Source organism: Halichoerus grypus, chromosome 7 (assembly GCF_964656455.1).
Source record: "Halichoerus grypus chromosome 7, mHalGry1.hap1.1, whole genome shotgun sequence".
Taxonomy (NCBI): domain Eukaryota; kingdom Metazoa; phylum Chordata; class Mammalia; order Carnivora; family Phocidae; genus Halichoerus; species Halichoerus grypus.
In genome coordinates, this window is record NC_135718.1 from 107,988,688 (window position 1) to 108,004,062 (window position 15,375).

At 41.2% G+C, this 15,375-nt stretch overlaps 1 protein-coding gene across 3 annotated transcripts in view; it reads left to right on the plus strand.

Moving 5' to 3' along the window:
* Positions 1 to 2,885: 2,885 nt before the first annotated feature.
* Positions 2,886 to 15,375, plus strand: part of RALGPS2 (Ral GEF with PH domain and SH3 binding motif 2) — a 157,570-nt gene continuing 145,080 nt past the window's right edge. For 2 of the 3 annotated variants that reach the window (XM_036120919.2, XM_036120922.2), the window contains exon 1: positions 2,887 to 3,053. The gene's annotated coding sequence lies outside the window, so the exon portion shown is untranslated. Of the gene's footprint in view, positions 3,054 to 15,375 lie in introns of all 3 variants that reach the window. The other variant, XR_013449853.1, reaches the window with a different exon arrangement.

Genomic DNA, 15,375 nt, shown 5'->3' on the forward strand with positions numbered 1-15,375 from the left:
GCATGTCTCACTTGATTGGGAATGGTGGCAGGCTCTCCTCGTACCTTGGTGTCAGATTTCTGGAGAATGTGTGTCTACCTCTTCAAAGTCCTCCTATATATCCTTTCCCTCAGAGTGAATTTTGGGTCTGCTATTTTGCCTAGATTTTAAATCAGAACATTGCAAACGTAACTGATAAATTTTTTCAAAATGTCCGGCCAATATATATATATATATATTTGAAAAAAGATTAATGGTTAGAGAAATAATAGAGGTCTATGTGATTGCAGAAATTCTGTTGGTTGTAATAGAATTAGGTGTTATTGAAATAATAAGGTTTCTAACTATGCCAGTTTGATTTTGACAGCAGTAATGAGAGGAGTTGTTTGTTGATTTGGTTCTTGCTGTGGTCCGAAACTGCTTGTTCTGTATCTAAATGAGTTCTTTCGCTTACCCCTTGGAAATAATTTTAATGGATAGTAACAAAACTGTTACATAATGGTGATTCCTGTGAAACAATTTTAAGCATATTGAATTCTCATTGATTTCTATTTTATATAATGGCATTTCTCTTTTATACATTCGTACTTTTTGTTATACTAAGACTTTGCATATTTCTTGTCTCCTGGCAAAAGCAAATGGAATACATAAAGCAACTTACAGAATTTAACTGTGATAAAAGATGCTCTGGTAAAGAAAATTTGCTGGTGGTCCTGTTTAAGTATAAAAAGCCATTGTTCCATTTGCATATCAATAAATGGGAAGGGACACTGGCTTTCTAAAATAATTCCCAAGCTATGACAAAAAAAAAAAAAAGATGTTGAGAATAAACTTTTTTTCTGTATTTTTATTCGTAAATTCTTAATCTCACCAATTTCAGAAGTTTGAACTCAACACAACTCTAAAGGTTAATAAAACTATTATTTTGGAGGTTATCAACACGAGAAATAGATTTTGAGTAATTATTCCAAACTCAGAAATTCAGTATGTATAAGAATTCAGAATATCCCTGGCCTACCTTCATGAGTCACATGCTTTTTTCTCTTCAAAATCCAAATGAAAACTTCACTGCTCTTACGGTAAACTGTGAAAATTATTGGTAGATGTAGGAACACAGCCTCGTTTGTTTTTATGAAACCCTAATTCAAGTTTAAAGTAATTGCAAGACATTAATACTAGAATTCCCTGTTGTTCCTCAGTTTTATTTCTAAATATTTATTTCTTAAAATGGGATATATATATGTGTGTGTATATGTAATTGTTGTATGTATTATTGTTGGCACACAGCCAACCACCTTTTCCTTAATCTCTTATTAACACTTAAAAAAGAATAAACATTTACCTAACTTGGTAACTAGCAGGGGTTTTCCTCCAAGTGCTAATTCTGTTTGCCTGTTGTTTCTTTGGGACTTGAAGCAATTAGCATCTATGGGAAAACTTCCTGTATACATAATACACTTCCCCCCTTTTAACCAATACTCTGTTTTCTTTTTTCTAAGTCTATTCTCATTTGAAAGTTGTTTTTTTTCCTTCTTTTGGTTTCTCTACTTCTCCCAGTGATTTTTTTATGATTCCTTTCAAGACTTTCTTTGAAAGCAAAATGCAATAAAATTGAAAAACCATAAACTTTGTCTATCCCTGTTTTTGTTTGCCAACTCACCTTTGGGTGTGGAGAGGGGGAGGGAAGGCTTTAAAGAAATAACCCTGTTTGAGGGAAGGGGTTGAAGACATTCTAGCTTCCCTAAGAGTAAAGGGCTAGGATACCAGGCGATCAAAGAAGGAAATAATTAGCATTCTTCAATATACAAGATTAATCATTTCTGCTTAGTGGTTATTAAAGGGAGGAAAGAAACCAAATGGGAACAATTTTGGTCCTTTCATGTTTTATACCCAATGCTAGTACGCAGTATTCCTTCCACAGCCTGCTGCACGTTGCCTAAAGAAGAGCTGCAGATCATCAAATAATCATTTCCAAATGGTCTAATGACGGCGTATATAAAGGTGGCTCACTTAAAACCTTCCATTTATAGTCACTGCATCAAATGGTGCTAATTTTAAGTAGGCCACCCCATACAGTGCACCCTCCGAAACAACACTCTTCCACCATTTATACCGAATCTATTCCTTTTTCATTCACACAAAATATTTGATAATTCAGAATCTTGTTCATGCATTGACGTGAAAATACTTTTCACCTGGAACTCATCAATCTGAGACCCCGGGATGCCAAATTTCTGTCATTTGCTTATTAAGCCAAGGGCAGTCCCCTGCATAACACTTACAAAGGCCTACTTCTAACACTTCCCGAATCTTTATGAGAGTATTGATCACCATAATTTATGGTCCTATGGCAGTGGGGTGGCTCTTCACATTTGGAGCCCTCTCACTTGCCCGCCGCGACTAATTTTAACTAAAACCACCGCTGGCGCGGGCAGAATATTTCATCTGGGAGTCAAGTGTTTCCAGACTTTGTTCCCCGCCCTTAAAGATGACAGCGACAGACACCAGGGTGGATTTCACCGCGGTGTACCCCGTGCCGCGAGGAGGTGGCCGGCTGCCGCGGGTGCCCCACCTGTCGGCCCTCCAACCCTTCCCCGCCCCTCCGTTGGGCGGGCAGCGGCCCCTCCCTCCCGCGAGCGCGGGGCCGAGGGGCTGCGGCAAGCGGCGCGCGCCACGGACACGGGTCCCCCGCGGCAGTTGAGCTTGTGGGGCAGAAGAACGGCTGGCGCGGCGCGCGCGGCGAAGACCCCGCCGGTCGCGGCGCTGGGGGCACGCGCAAGCGCGCTCGCTTGGTGCGCGCGCTCACGCGGCTCCGCCCCGCCCTCCCTGCGCGCGCCCGCCAGGTCCGCTCTCCTCCCCCACCCCCCAGCGCGGACGGGGTGGATCCAGCTCACTCCCCTCCCCCGAGCGGCGGCGGCGGCGGCGGCGGCGGCGGCGGTGGTGGCGGGCGCTGAATGAGAGACGCCGACTGCTCGGGTCGCCGGGCGCTAGCCTAGGCGGCGGCGGCAGCGCTGACGAAGCCTGAAGCCGGCGTCGTCTTTCCATCCTTCGAGGCGACGGCCGCAGCTGCACAGGTCGGTGCTCTGGCCGTGGGCCCGGTGCCGAGCCTCGGCGGGCGGTGCGGGGGAGGGAAGGTGGGTGCGCTGCGCCCCTCGGGCGGCGCGGAGCCGCAGCGGCGGCGGCGCGGGGAATGGCGGCGGCTCCGGGGCTGCGGTGTGGAGCTCCTGGCCGCGGGCCCCGGGGCTGCTCGCCCTCGGCACGGAGAGGGAGCTGCGGGGCTCGGGCTGAGGGAGGAGGGCGCTGGGGGCCCGGGGCCGCGTCTCCCTCGGCGGCTCGCTCTCGGAGGCTGGAGGCGGCCGTGCGGTCCCCGCTCCCGGTCTGTGTGCCGAGGCCGGGGGCGCGGCGGCCCCCTGAGGCCGCCTCGCTCTCCCTCCTGGGTGGCGGAAGCCCCCGGCCTCGGCCCGTGCTGCCCTGGCGCCCGGCTGCGCCTCAGCCTCCCTTCAGGTGAGCGGGAGTCCGGACCACGGCGCGGGGACCGCGGAGCCGGGCCACACCCCCTCCCCTGGCCCTGGCGCTGCGCCCCAGAAGCCGGCAGCAGAGCCGGCCGCCCGCGAACCCGCGCCCGCGGTCAGGGTGACCTGTTGCGGAGCGGCCCGCAGCTCGGGTCTCCCGCCAGCCCGGGACAGGGAGAGGCTGGTCCTGAGCTGGCCTCGGGCCGGGCACGCGGCGGGGTGCGGGGCCGGGGGCGCGGCCCGAGGTCTGGTTGCTGTACGGCTAGGACCGGGCGTACTGAGAAAAAGAGAGATTCCGGACGGATCTGATCAAACACTTGCAAAGCCGGGATATCTGTCTGCAAATATCCGGAATTCCATTGCAGAATCGGATGAGGTAGGCTCATAAACACTGTGCTTTGGAGGTGATTTGGCAGAAACCCGAGCCAAGTGTGAGGAGCTAATATTTGGAAAATAGCCGTAAACCGGTGCGGAGCTAAATTATCCTCCCACCTGCCCCCCTCGGAGCTCTTTTCCTGTAGCTGTGTGTTGTGCAGACGCAGGCCAGTTTCAGTGTACGTGGGCGTGTTTGGGAAGAAGCTGCGAGCTGATAGGAGGTACCTTAGTACAAATGTTAATTTGTTTGAACTGGGAGGGGTAAGGGAGGAGGAAGAAAGGGCACTGATGTTAACTGTGGGGGAGGGGCAGTTGAAACACCAAATTTCTGTTTAGGAGAGCGCTAAAGAGGAGTGTCTAATACCCGGTGTTTAAGACCGTAAAGTGGGGAACACAGGCAGCAATTAATTGTGTTTTATCTTTTATGTTCCCTGGATTCCCCCCCCCCCCAACGCTGTAGTTGTTACAGAGAGCCTTGTTTTCGTACCGGTGTTTATGAATTGATTTTGTTGTATTTTTGTATTCATTGTCAGATCGACTCTTGTTTAAGTTTCTTTGAAGATGACCATCAGAATCTTGGGAAACTTTTCGACCCATGCACGTATATTACTGCACTCACAGATCATAGCTTGCTAGCCATAAAGCCTGTTCCACCCAGATAATTATGCTTGTGCAAGTTGGGTAGAATCATAAATATATTACTGTACTGTTACTGCTGAATATCTTACTGTAGACTTTAGAATTATGAAGGAACTTATCCAAACAGTATTATTTTAATAAAAATAACTTCTCTAATTCAAGCTTTGTGAGTATAAAGTTTATCATCTAGCTTAAAAATTTTGGAAAATAACTTGTCTTATTAGCTTAAAGATTAAATGTAAGGATGTTAGATGCCTTCTTGCATAAATAATTTCAGTGTAATTAATTTAGTCTAAACTTGACATTTTCCCCTTTTTAAAATTCAGTATAAAAATTTTTAAATAGTAAGATCTACCTTTTTTTTCCATTTTATTTCACCTTTAGTTAAGGGTTTGACTTTTCAAAATATTCTGTGTGGGACTCTGGAAATAACTGTTCACTTTGCCTAAATTATTCCATATTGCAACAGAACTTTAAAGATAGTGTTTGGTTTATCAAGATTGCAGCATGCTTTTCTGATATATGTGTATATTTTCATGTCAGAAAGAACACACCAAAATTTCTTGAGAAAAAATACAACTTAAAAACTGGCTTTGTGAATCATTTACTTTGTGTATTACACACCAGTAATAAGAGTTGTGTTTTCAAATACCTAGTATGTGTCTTTTTCAGTTTATTATGTCACTACAATTGAGACTGTGGTTGTTTGTACTGAGTGATGGATGTATAAGTGAAAATGTTCTGTTGCAACTTAAAACCCTTAAGCTTTAGTTCACTCACTCCCTCATTCGTTCATTCCACACATATTTATTGAGTATATATTTGATGCCACTTAGGTGCCTCGGTATTGGGGATACAACAGAAAAACACAGGTCTGTGCTCCGGTGGAGTTTAAAGACTAAGTGGGCAAATAGTCTGCTACTCGTCAGATAATGCTGTTTGTTCAATGTTAGTTTAAAAGTTTAAGAAGTAAAAATTCCTCTGATGAGTTTTGGTTAAGGATATTGTTTGTGTTTTTCCTTCTAAGTATAGTGGGAATTATTACTGAGTGAACAAAGGCATTAAGACAGTTGTTTAAAAAATATGCTGGTGTTTATATACATTGGGTATCTGGTTCCCAACTATAACCAAAAATAAACATTCTACCTGAAGTCAGATGATGCACAGTTTACATGCGGTTAAACAACTTTAGTCTTTTGGTTTGTATGGTTAAATACTTGCTAAAAATATTCTCTCTCTGCACTTACTTGTTTATAAGGGAGTCTAATTTTTTTTTTTAAGTCTAGATTTTTAAAATATATGCCTTTTCTTGGGACGCCTGGGTGGCTTAGTCGGTTGAGCATCTGCCTTCAGCTCAGGTCATGATCCCAGGGTCCTGGGATGAAGTCCCGCCTTGAGCTTCCTGGGCAGAGAATCTGCTTCTCCGAGAACTCTGCCTGCCACTCCCCTTGCTTGTGCTCTCTCTGATAAATAAATAATAAAATCTTTTAAAAAAATCTTTTCTTTTTCTGGCTGTGTGTGTGTGAGTGGACCAGTGTCCCACTGTTCTTCCATAGAATCTGATAGGCATTATTGCTAAAATCAGAAACATTTGAAAGTGATAGTTTCCCTTTTTGTTTAAAATATGACTATTGGTGTAGTTCTTTGCAGATCACAAAGCTTTTTAATATGTATTACGGATATTTAAATATATGGGTACTTCTTATTGACAGGACTGCTAATTCTGTTTTGTTTTGTTTTTTAAGATTTATTTATCTTAAATAAATTTAAGGGGGGGAGGGGCAGGGGGAGAGGGAGGAGAGAGAATCCCAGGCAGACTTCTGCCAAGTGGAGCCCTCCTGGGGTTCAGTCCCAGGACCCGGCGATCATGACCCCAGCCAAAATCAAGAGTTGGATGCTTAACTGACTGAGCCACCCAGGCGCCCCCAGGACTGCCAACTTTATAGGCATTATTATCTCTATTTTAGATGTTGAAGCACAACGCTAGTGAGCAGTCAACCCAAAGCCGAGTTGTAGCTGTTACTATACTGCAGTGCTCCATCTTGGGAGTGTAGGGCTTGGTGGGGAAAGCATCAACATGTCGTGCTACAGTTAAGTGTACAGTAGTGACTGCTCTTTTCCAGAAATTTTTAAACTTTAAACCCTACTCTTAATTGAAATATAGTTAGTTTAATTTACTTTCTTTTTGTGAGTTAAACTTTAAAATCTATTTAATATCTAAAAGTATCACTGTTACAGGATTTCTTCTCTTGGTGCCCGCAGTTCTTGGTCATGCCACTTGGAAGAATGAAGAGGTAGACCAGAGGAAGGGTGGTGGGCAGCAGAGTTTATTGAGCGATACTACAAAGCTCCGGAAGAGGGAGGGGACCCAAGAGGGTTGCTGATTTGGCTTTTAGATCTAGGGGTTTTTTGTTTTTTGAGCGTGAGAGAGAGATCACGAACAGGGGGGAGGGGTAGAGGGAGAAGCAGACTCCGCTCAAGCAGGGAGCCCGATGCGGGATTCGACGGGGAACTCCATCCCCCTGGGATCATGACCTGAGCCAAAGGCAGATGCTTAACCTACTGAGCCACCCAGGCGCCCCTCGATTAGGGGCTTTTATGGGGTTGTTGGACTGTTTCAATCTAACCCTCCATGCGCTTGTCATCCAATCAGGTGTTTGTCATTACCTATCAGTGGGCGAGGGTGGTGGGCTCCTTATAAAATCCTTTTAAGGGTGGTTTCCTCTTGGGGGGGATTGTTCCTGCCTGCCTTTCTTCTGTCATTATTACTTTTTTTGCTATATAAAAAAGACACAGATAGTTTTGATGTACTTTTAATGGTATAAATGTTTTGAGAATAAGATGTATTAAAATCAGCCTTATTTTTTGAATATGAGGTTTTATTGTGTAACAACCATATTTGAAATAAAATTATCCCATCAGTCTTAATACTACATTTTTTTTACTTAATTTTCAGTGAAAAGATAATTCAAAAGAGGTTGAAACTCTACCTCAGCCTGAGTGAGGTTCCTTGGAGAGGAAAATGAATGTTTTGCATTACTCTGTAAATTGTTTCTTTAAATGCATCTTATTCCCAGTGGTTTAGCGTTCAACCTTAGTGAGAGAATGAAGATCGGATGTGATAAATTTTGGTAACTTGGAATTAATCTGGAATCTTTCTTGATTAATGTGTTGAGCTTCTGATTTGGGAAGACTTTTAACTACATAGTTAAAATATAAACATCTTCATATTCTATGGAAAGAAAAAAGTTTGAGTATAAATTTATGCAATAACTTTAATAAGTAATTGCTAGCTATGGATATAGGAAGAGTATAAGTAGCAGTGTTTCTGTGACTTAGGTTGAGGGTGCCTAGCTATTTATGTGCCACTACTGAGAACTGGTGGTACAGGCTCTTGAATGATACGTTGCTTTGGAGTATGAGAGGCTTAAAATGAAGCTCTCACCTTGAACTTAATTGATACCTCCTGTAATCATACTTTCATGACTTTTTCTCAAAATACATTTTCATTTTTAGGTTGATTTCCTTTTTGCTGATTCTTGGAAAGAGCCCTTTTCTGAAAACCCTACCTAAATAGCATCCTTACCACACTCTACTCTTACCTTTATTTTTCTTCACAACATTAATTTAGCTGACATTATAGCATACATTAACTTGTTTATTATTTTCTTCCCTCTGGATATAAGCTTCATGAGGGCAAGAACTTAGTTTTCTTCACTGTTGTATTCCTAGCACCTAGAAAAGTACCTAGCACATAGTCAATAATACCTAGGTAATATTTGTGGGGTGAGTGAATTAATTGATCTTAAATGACACAAAAACCATGATTTTTGTTTTGTTTTAAAAAAAACACATTAATTGTGTTAATTGTACAACTGTGCAGTTAAGAAAATTGTACTATAGGACTTATAATGAAAAACACCATCCCCTGCCTCATCTTGGTATAATTTTTCCTCTTATGTTCTGCTCTCAGAGCAACCATTTTTGATACTTTCAGCTGTTTTTTCTGGTGTTTACTCCCATATTTTGAAATACTATTTGTTTTCCAATTTTAGATATTATCTTCTGGCTTGCTACTGTGGAGGATGAGTCTGTGCTTTAGGATTCTTAGGCCACCTTGAACATTCTCTCCTTTTATCTCCCAGTAGATCATGCTTTTGGTTAAATCAGTATTCATTTTTCACATTATTATGACCTTGTAATATGTTCACCATTGAACTTTGCAGTGTACTATGATTATATTTCTTGTAGTTAAAATTTTTTCTTCTTTTTAAATTTTTGCTTAGGTTCCCATTTGTGTCTCTCTTGCTCACTCGCTCTCTTTTTTTTTTTTTTCTAGAAGCTGTCCCGGTATGTTTAAGCACATCAGATAATTGATTGTTCGGTTTTTTAAAAATTGGGAAAAACCCTAGGTGTTTCTGTGCTTTTGCTCAAATCTACACTGTGGCTCTCCACTTCTGCCACCCAGGTTTAGCCTGTGATTTGCCTTCAGGATTCTGAGAGTTCTCTTTGTCTTCTGCCTGTGTCAGAGCCTGTGGTCTCCGGATCCATGCCTTCCTCTTTCTCCATTTATACCTCTGTTTTGGTGAAATGCATCCCTCTGTAACTTTCAAGAGAGAGAATGTATGAGGAGGTGAAATTTTTGAGATGTTCGTATTACTGAAGATTGCTTCCATGCTAATACCGGGTTAATAATTTGGCTGGTCTGGATATAGCATTCTAAGGTAGAATAATGTTCCCTCAAGATTTAAGGGATTGCACTCTAATTTCTAGTTTCAAGTAGTTGTTCCAGAGTCTTTTGCCATTCAGTCTTCATCCTTTATAGGTGACCTCTCCCTATTAAGATCCTTTTTTTTGGGGGAGGGGGGATCATGAGTATATCTGATATGTCCCTGATGTTGTATGTGTCTTGTGTGGATCTTACTTTATTTCTTGTGCATGGAACTTAATGGGCCCTTGCAACCAGCTCTGCCCATATTAGATGAGAGGAGAGATGATCTACAGGGGTCAGCAAAGTTTTCTTCAAAGGGCTACATAGTAAGTATTTTAGGCTTTGTGGGCAAAACAGTCTCTGTTACTAATACTCAGCTTTACTTCTATAGCCTGAAAGCAGCCATAGATAGCATTGGCATGGTTTGCTGACTCCTGATCTGTGTGCACAGGTGGAAGGATTAGCCTTTGTTTTAATAGGAGTAGGGAGAGTTTATCTATAGAAACAGGAGAGAAGATGGAATACAGTTGACCCGTGAACCCTTGAACAACCCTTGAACAACACAGGGATTAGGGGCGCCAACTTCTGTGCCGTCAAAAATTCATATAAGACCTTTGACTTCTCCAAAACTTAACTTAATAGCCTACTGTTGACAGGAAGCCTTACTGATAAATATAAACAGCCAGTTAACACATATTTTGTATATTGCTTTGAATTATATATGCCTTCTTACAATAAAGTAAGCTACACAAAAGAAAATGTTACTAAGAAAATGATAAGGAAGAGAAAATACATTTACGGTACTGTACTGTGTTTATTGAAAAAAAATCCACATGTAAGTGGACCCGTGCAGTCAACCTTGTGTTGTTCAAGGGTAGCTGTATATAGACACAGACATGATGGTGGTGGTTTGGGCAAATTTTCACCTAAGGTTTTCTGTTTGCTTTAGTGTATGGGAAGCAAGGTCAGTGGTTGAGAATAAGGAAAAATAGGAGTGTGTATCAGGGGTTTGAGAAGAGGGAAAAATACATGATGTAGTCCTCTATCAAAGAGTGGAAAAGAGAACAGAACAGAATGGGGAAGTACAGTGTGATTGCCGGGCAGCAGCATGAAGGGCTCACTTGAATGTCATGTTCCTGACTTTTGATAGGAATACCTCTAAGATCTCATCATTAAGTATGATTATCTTACTATAGGTTTTTTTTTTTAAATTTAGACAGGGTTATTTTATTAATCTCATCAGAAATATTTTCATATGTAATATGTACATATATGTATATATATTTTAATGCATACAAACTTAGCCTGTATAATGCTTATATCTAGAGAAATGCCAAAAGAAAATACTATCATTTTTTCCCCAAGTGCAAATTTTGATTTAAGAATCATTCATTTATCGGAGCGCCTGGGTGGCTCAGTCGGTTAAGCCGCTGCCTTCGGCTCAGGTCATGATCCCGGGGTCCTGGGATCGAGCCCCGCATCGGGCTCCCTGCTCAGCAGGAAGCCTGCTTCTCCCTCTCCCTCTGCCTGCCTCTCTGCCTACTTGTTCTCTCTCTCTTTCAAATAAATGAATAAAAATCTTTAAAAAAAAAAAAAAAAAGAATCATTCATTTATCTATTCATTTAAAAAAAGTCTTGGGGGCTCCTGGGTGGCTCAGTGGGTTAAGCTGCTGCCTTCACCTCAGGTCCTGGGATCAAGCCTGCTCAGGGGGAATCTGCTTCTCCCTCTCTCTCTGCTGCTCCCCCCTGCTTGTGCTCTCACTCTCTCTCCCCCGCTCGCTGTCAAATAAATAAATAAAATCTTAAAAAAAAAAACGTCTTGGAGCAGGGCGCTTGGCTGGCACAGTTGGTTGAGCCTCCGACTCTTGGTTTCGGCTCAGGTCATGATCTCAGGGTCGTGGGGCTCCGTGCTTAGCAAGGAGTCTGCTTCAGATTCTCTCTCTCTCTCTCAAGTAAATAAATAAATCTTAGAAAATGCTCCACAATGGGGCACCTGGGTGGCTCAGTTGGTTAAGCGTCTGCCTTTCTCTGGGGTCATGACCCCAGGGTCCTGGGATCGAGCCTGCCTCGGGCTCCCTGCTCAGCGGGGAGTCCGCTTCTACCTGTGTCTCTCCCCCTGCTCACACTCTGTCTCTCACTTTCTCTCAAATAAGTAAAATCTTTAAAAAAAAGAAAGAAAGAAAGAAAATGCTCCATGACTTTTTTTTTTTTAATGTGCAGGAATAATTCTTGGTGCTGGGGATACAGCCATAAACAAAAAGATAAAAAGTTTGCCTTCATATACATTTATATTTTAACCAACTAACATATAATACAATTAAAATATACACACAAAAACAACAAGTAAGGAACATTTATAATGTGATGTTTTGTGAAAGAATTTCCCCATTCAGTTAATTAACACACCCATCACCTCACATTTACTTTTTTTTTCTTTTTTTTTTTTTTTTTTGGTGAGAACATTTAAGTTCTACGTTCTTAGCAAATTTCAATTATACAGTACACTGTTATCAGTTGTCATTACCGTGTTATACATTAGATCCTCAGATCTTACTCATTTTATAATTTAAAGTTTGTACTGTTTACCAACCTCTCCTATTTCCTCTACCTTACTATAAATATTTGGTGGATAACTGTAAAAGATTAAGAAATGCCTTGTAGTCTTGGTTTTGCAAGAATTTTTTTCTTTTACTGTCATAAATAAGTATTGAATTTTATGAAGTGTTTTTTTTCTGTGTTGGTAGAGATGATCATGTATATTTTCTCCATTAATCTGCTAAAAGGATGTATTAGATGTATTACATTATTAGATTATCTCCTGTTTGCATTATTGGGTCCAGTCCTACTTAGCTATGTTGCATTTATCTCTCCACACACACACTGCTGAACTTGGTTTGCCATTGTCTTAGAGTTTTTTAAAATCCACATTTATCAGTAAATTTATCAGAGATTTCTATGTATGTATTTTGGCTTCGAAGTTATGCTGACTTCATAAAATGAGTTATGGAGCTTTCCTTTTCTATTCCCTGAAATAGTTTTGTAACAGAGATTATGTGCTTCTTGAAGGGGCTATAGATGTACTATGAAAGGTGAAAAATAAAGTTTCTAGAGAAAACATGGAAAAATACCTATGTGACCCTTTGGTAGGCAAAGATTTTTTTTTTACATGGGACATAGTAAGTGCTAACCAGATAAGACAGATAAATTGTTCTTCATTAAATAAGAACTTCTGTTCATCAAAGAATACTATTAAGAGAGCAAATAGGCAAGTTGACACCCTGGTAAAAGTGTCTGCATTACTTAGACCTGACAGAGGACTTGTATCTAGAGTATATAAAAAATATGTGTCAAAACAAAACAATAAAAATACCAGGAACCCATTTTTGAAACAAATGGGTTCCTGAGCAGAACACTGGAACAGGCATTTATAAAGTGAGTTGTTCAGATGGCTAAGGTGAAAAGGTACTCACACATAATTTTTAGAGAACTACAGATTAAAATATGTGATACCACTGTATACCCACCTGAATGGTGTTAATGGAAAAAGTCTGAAACTACTAGGTGTTGACAAGAATTTAGAGCATTTGGAACTCAGACTGTCTATCAGGTGGGTTTGAAAATTGGTAAAATCACTTTTGAAAATTCTTTAGTATCATCTGCGAATGTTATACACATGTATGCTCTGTGATCCAGTGATTTCACTTCTTGTTTTAGACTCACTAGAAATCAATATATATGCACATCAGAAGACTTTTTTTTTTTTTAAGAAAATATAGGGGTAGATTTTCATGACCTTGGGATAGGTAAAGCATTCCTAGATATGATACCAAAAGCAGGAGCAAAAAAAACAAAAATAAGGTAAATTGGAGTTCATCAAAATTTTAAACTTTTGCTTCAAAGGACACCATCAAGAAAGTAGAAAGACAACCCACAGAATGGGAGAAGATATCTACAAATCATATATCTGATAAAAGACTTGTATTCAGAATATACTCATTAATAAAAAGACAAATAACCTAATTTTAAAATAGAGGATCTGGGGGTACCTGGGTGGCACAGTCGGTTAAGCGTCCAACTCTTGGTGTCGGCTCAGGTCCTGATCTTGGTGTCCTGAGATCAAGCCCTGTGTTGGGCTCCACACTCGGCATGGAGTCTGTTTGAGATTCGTTCTCCCTCTCCTTCTACCCCTCCTGCTTGTGTGTGCGCTCTCTCTCTCTCTCTCTCTCTCAAATCTTAAAGATAGAGGATCTGAATTGACATTTTTTGAAAGAAGAAATGCAATAAGTACATGAAAAGATGCTTGATATTGTTAGCTATCAGGGAAATGAAACAAAAACCACAATGAGATACCACTTCACACCACTGGAATGACTAGAATCAAAAAGTTACATAATAAGAGGGGAGCCTGGGTGGCTCAGTCAGTTAAGCGTCTGCCTTTGGCTCAGGTCATATCCCAGGGTTCTGGGATCAAGCCCCACTTCGGGCTCTCTGCTTAGCGGGGAGTCTGCTTCTCCCTCCCCTGCCACTCCCCCTGCTTGTATTCGCTCTCTCTCTTTGACAAATAAATAAATAAAATCTTTAAAAAAAAAGTTAGATAATAACAAATATAGGCGAGGATGTTAACAAATTGGAACCTTCGTACACTGATAGGAATGTAAATTGATATAGCTACTTTGGATGACAGTATGACAGTTCTTCATATTATTTAACATAGAATTATCATATGACCAGCAATTTCTCTCCTAGGGATATACCCAAGAGAAGTGAAAACATGTCCCTGAAAAAAATGTACGTGAATGTTTAAAGCAGCATTATTCATTATAGGCAAGAAGTAGAAATAACCCAAATGTCTATAAACCAACAAATGAATAAACAGGATGTGATGTGTCCATGCAGTGGATTAGTATTCAGTGGTTAAAAGGAGTAGGTACTGATACATGCTGCAACATCAGTGAACCTTGAAAATATTACGCTAGGTGAAAGCAGCACTCAGAAAATGCCACATGTAATATGACTCCATTCATATGAAATGTCCAGAAGGGAGAAATCTGTAGAGACCGTAGATTAGTGGTTGCTTAGGGCTGGTGGGGAGGGCAGTGGTGGGAGCTAAAGGACACAGAGTCTCTTTCTGAGGTGATGAAAATGTTCTAAAATTGAGTGGTGATGGTTGTACATACCATTAAATTTTACACTTTATTTTTTAAAGTTTTAATTCCAGTATTGTTAACATACAGTGTCATATTAGTTTTGGGTGTACAGTATAGTGATTCAGCAATTCTGTACATTAGTCCATGCTCATCATGATGACTGTACTCTTAATCTCCTGAATTACACACTTGAAATTGGTGAATTGTATGGTATGTGAGTTATATCTTAATAAAGCTGTTAAATAAGGCATGGCAAAAATAATCAGTGATGTGAGGACATGCCATCATATTTGAGAAAAGCAGGATGCAGAGGAATATATAAAGTATCTCATTTTTGGGGCGCCTGGGTGGCTCAGTCATTAAGCAGCTGCCTTCGGCTCAGGTCATGATCCCAGGATCCTGGGATCGAGCCCCGCATTGGGCTCCCTGCTCGGCGGGAAGCCTGCTTCTCCCTCTCCCACTCCGCCTGCTTGTGTTCCTGCTCTTGCTCTCTCTCTCTCTCTCTGTCAAATAAATACATAAAATCTTTTAAAAAAGTATCTCATTTTTTTTTTTTTAAAGATTTTATGTATTTATTTGACAGAGAGAGACACAGCGAGAGAGGAAACACAAGCAGGGGGAGTGGGAGAGGGAGAAGCAGGCTTCCTGCAGAGCAGGGAGCCCGATGTGGGACTCGATCCCAGAACCCTGGGATCATGACCTGAGCCGAAGGCAGACGCTTAACGACTGAGCCACCCAGGCGCCCCAAAAAGTATCTCATTTTTATAAAACAACAAAAACCTAATGTATGTGTGCGCTTGTGTGTAAGTGATCTAGGTGATCTGGTAAGGGTGGAAAAATGTTGCACGCTAGATATAAAGGTTTCTTACTAGTTGGGTTAAGGTAAGGAGGAGAGGGAGAGAAAAAAGGGAAAAAAATAACTGAAAGGAAAAGGGATTGATTTAGAGAAAAAACAGCATATGTACATAATCTCAGGTATGTAAAACATAAATCTTAAAATGAAAATGGTAGT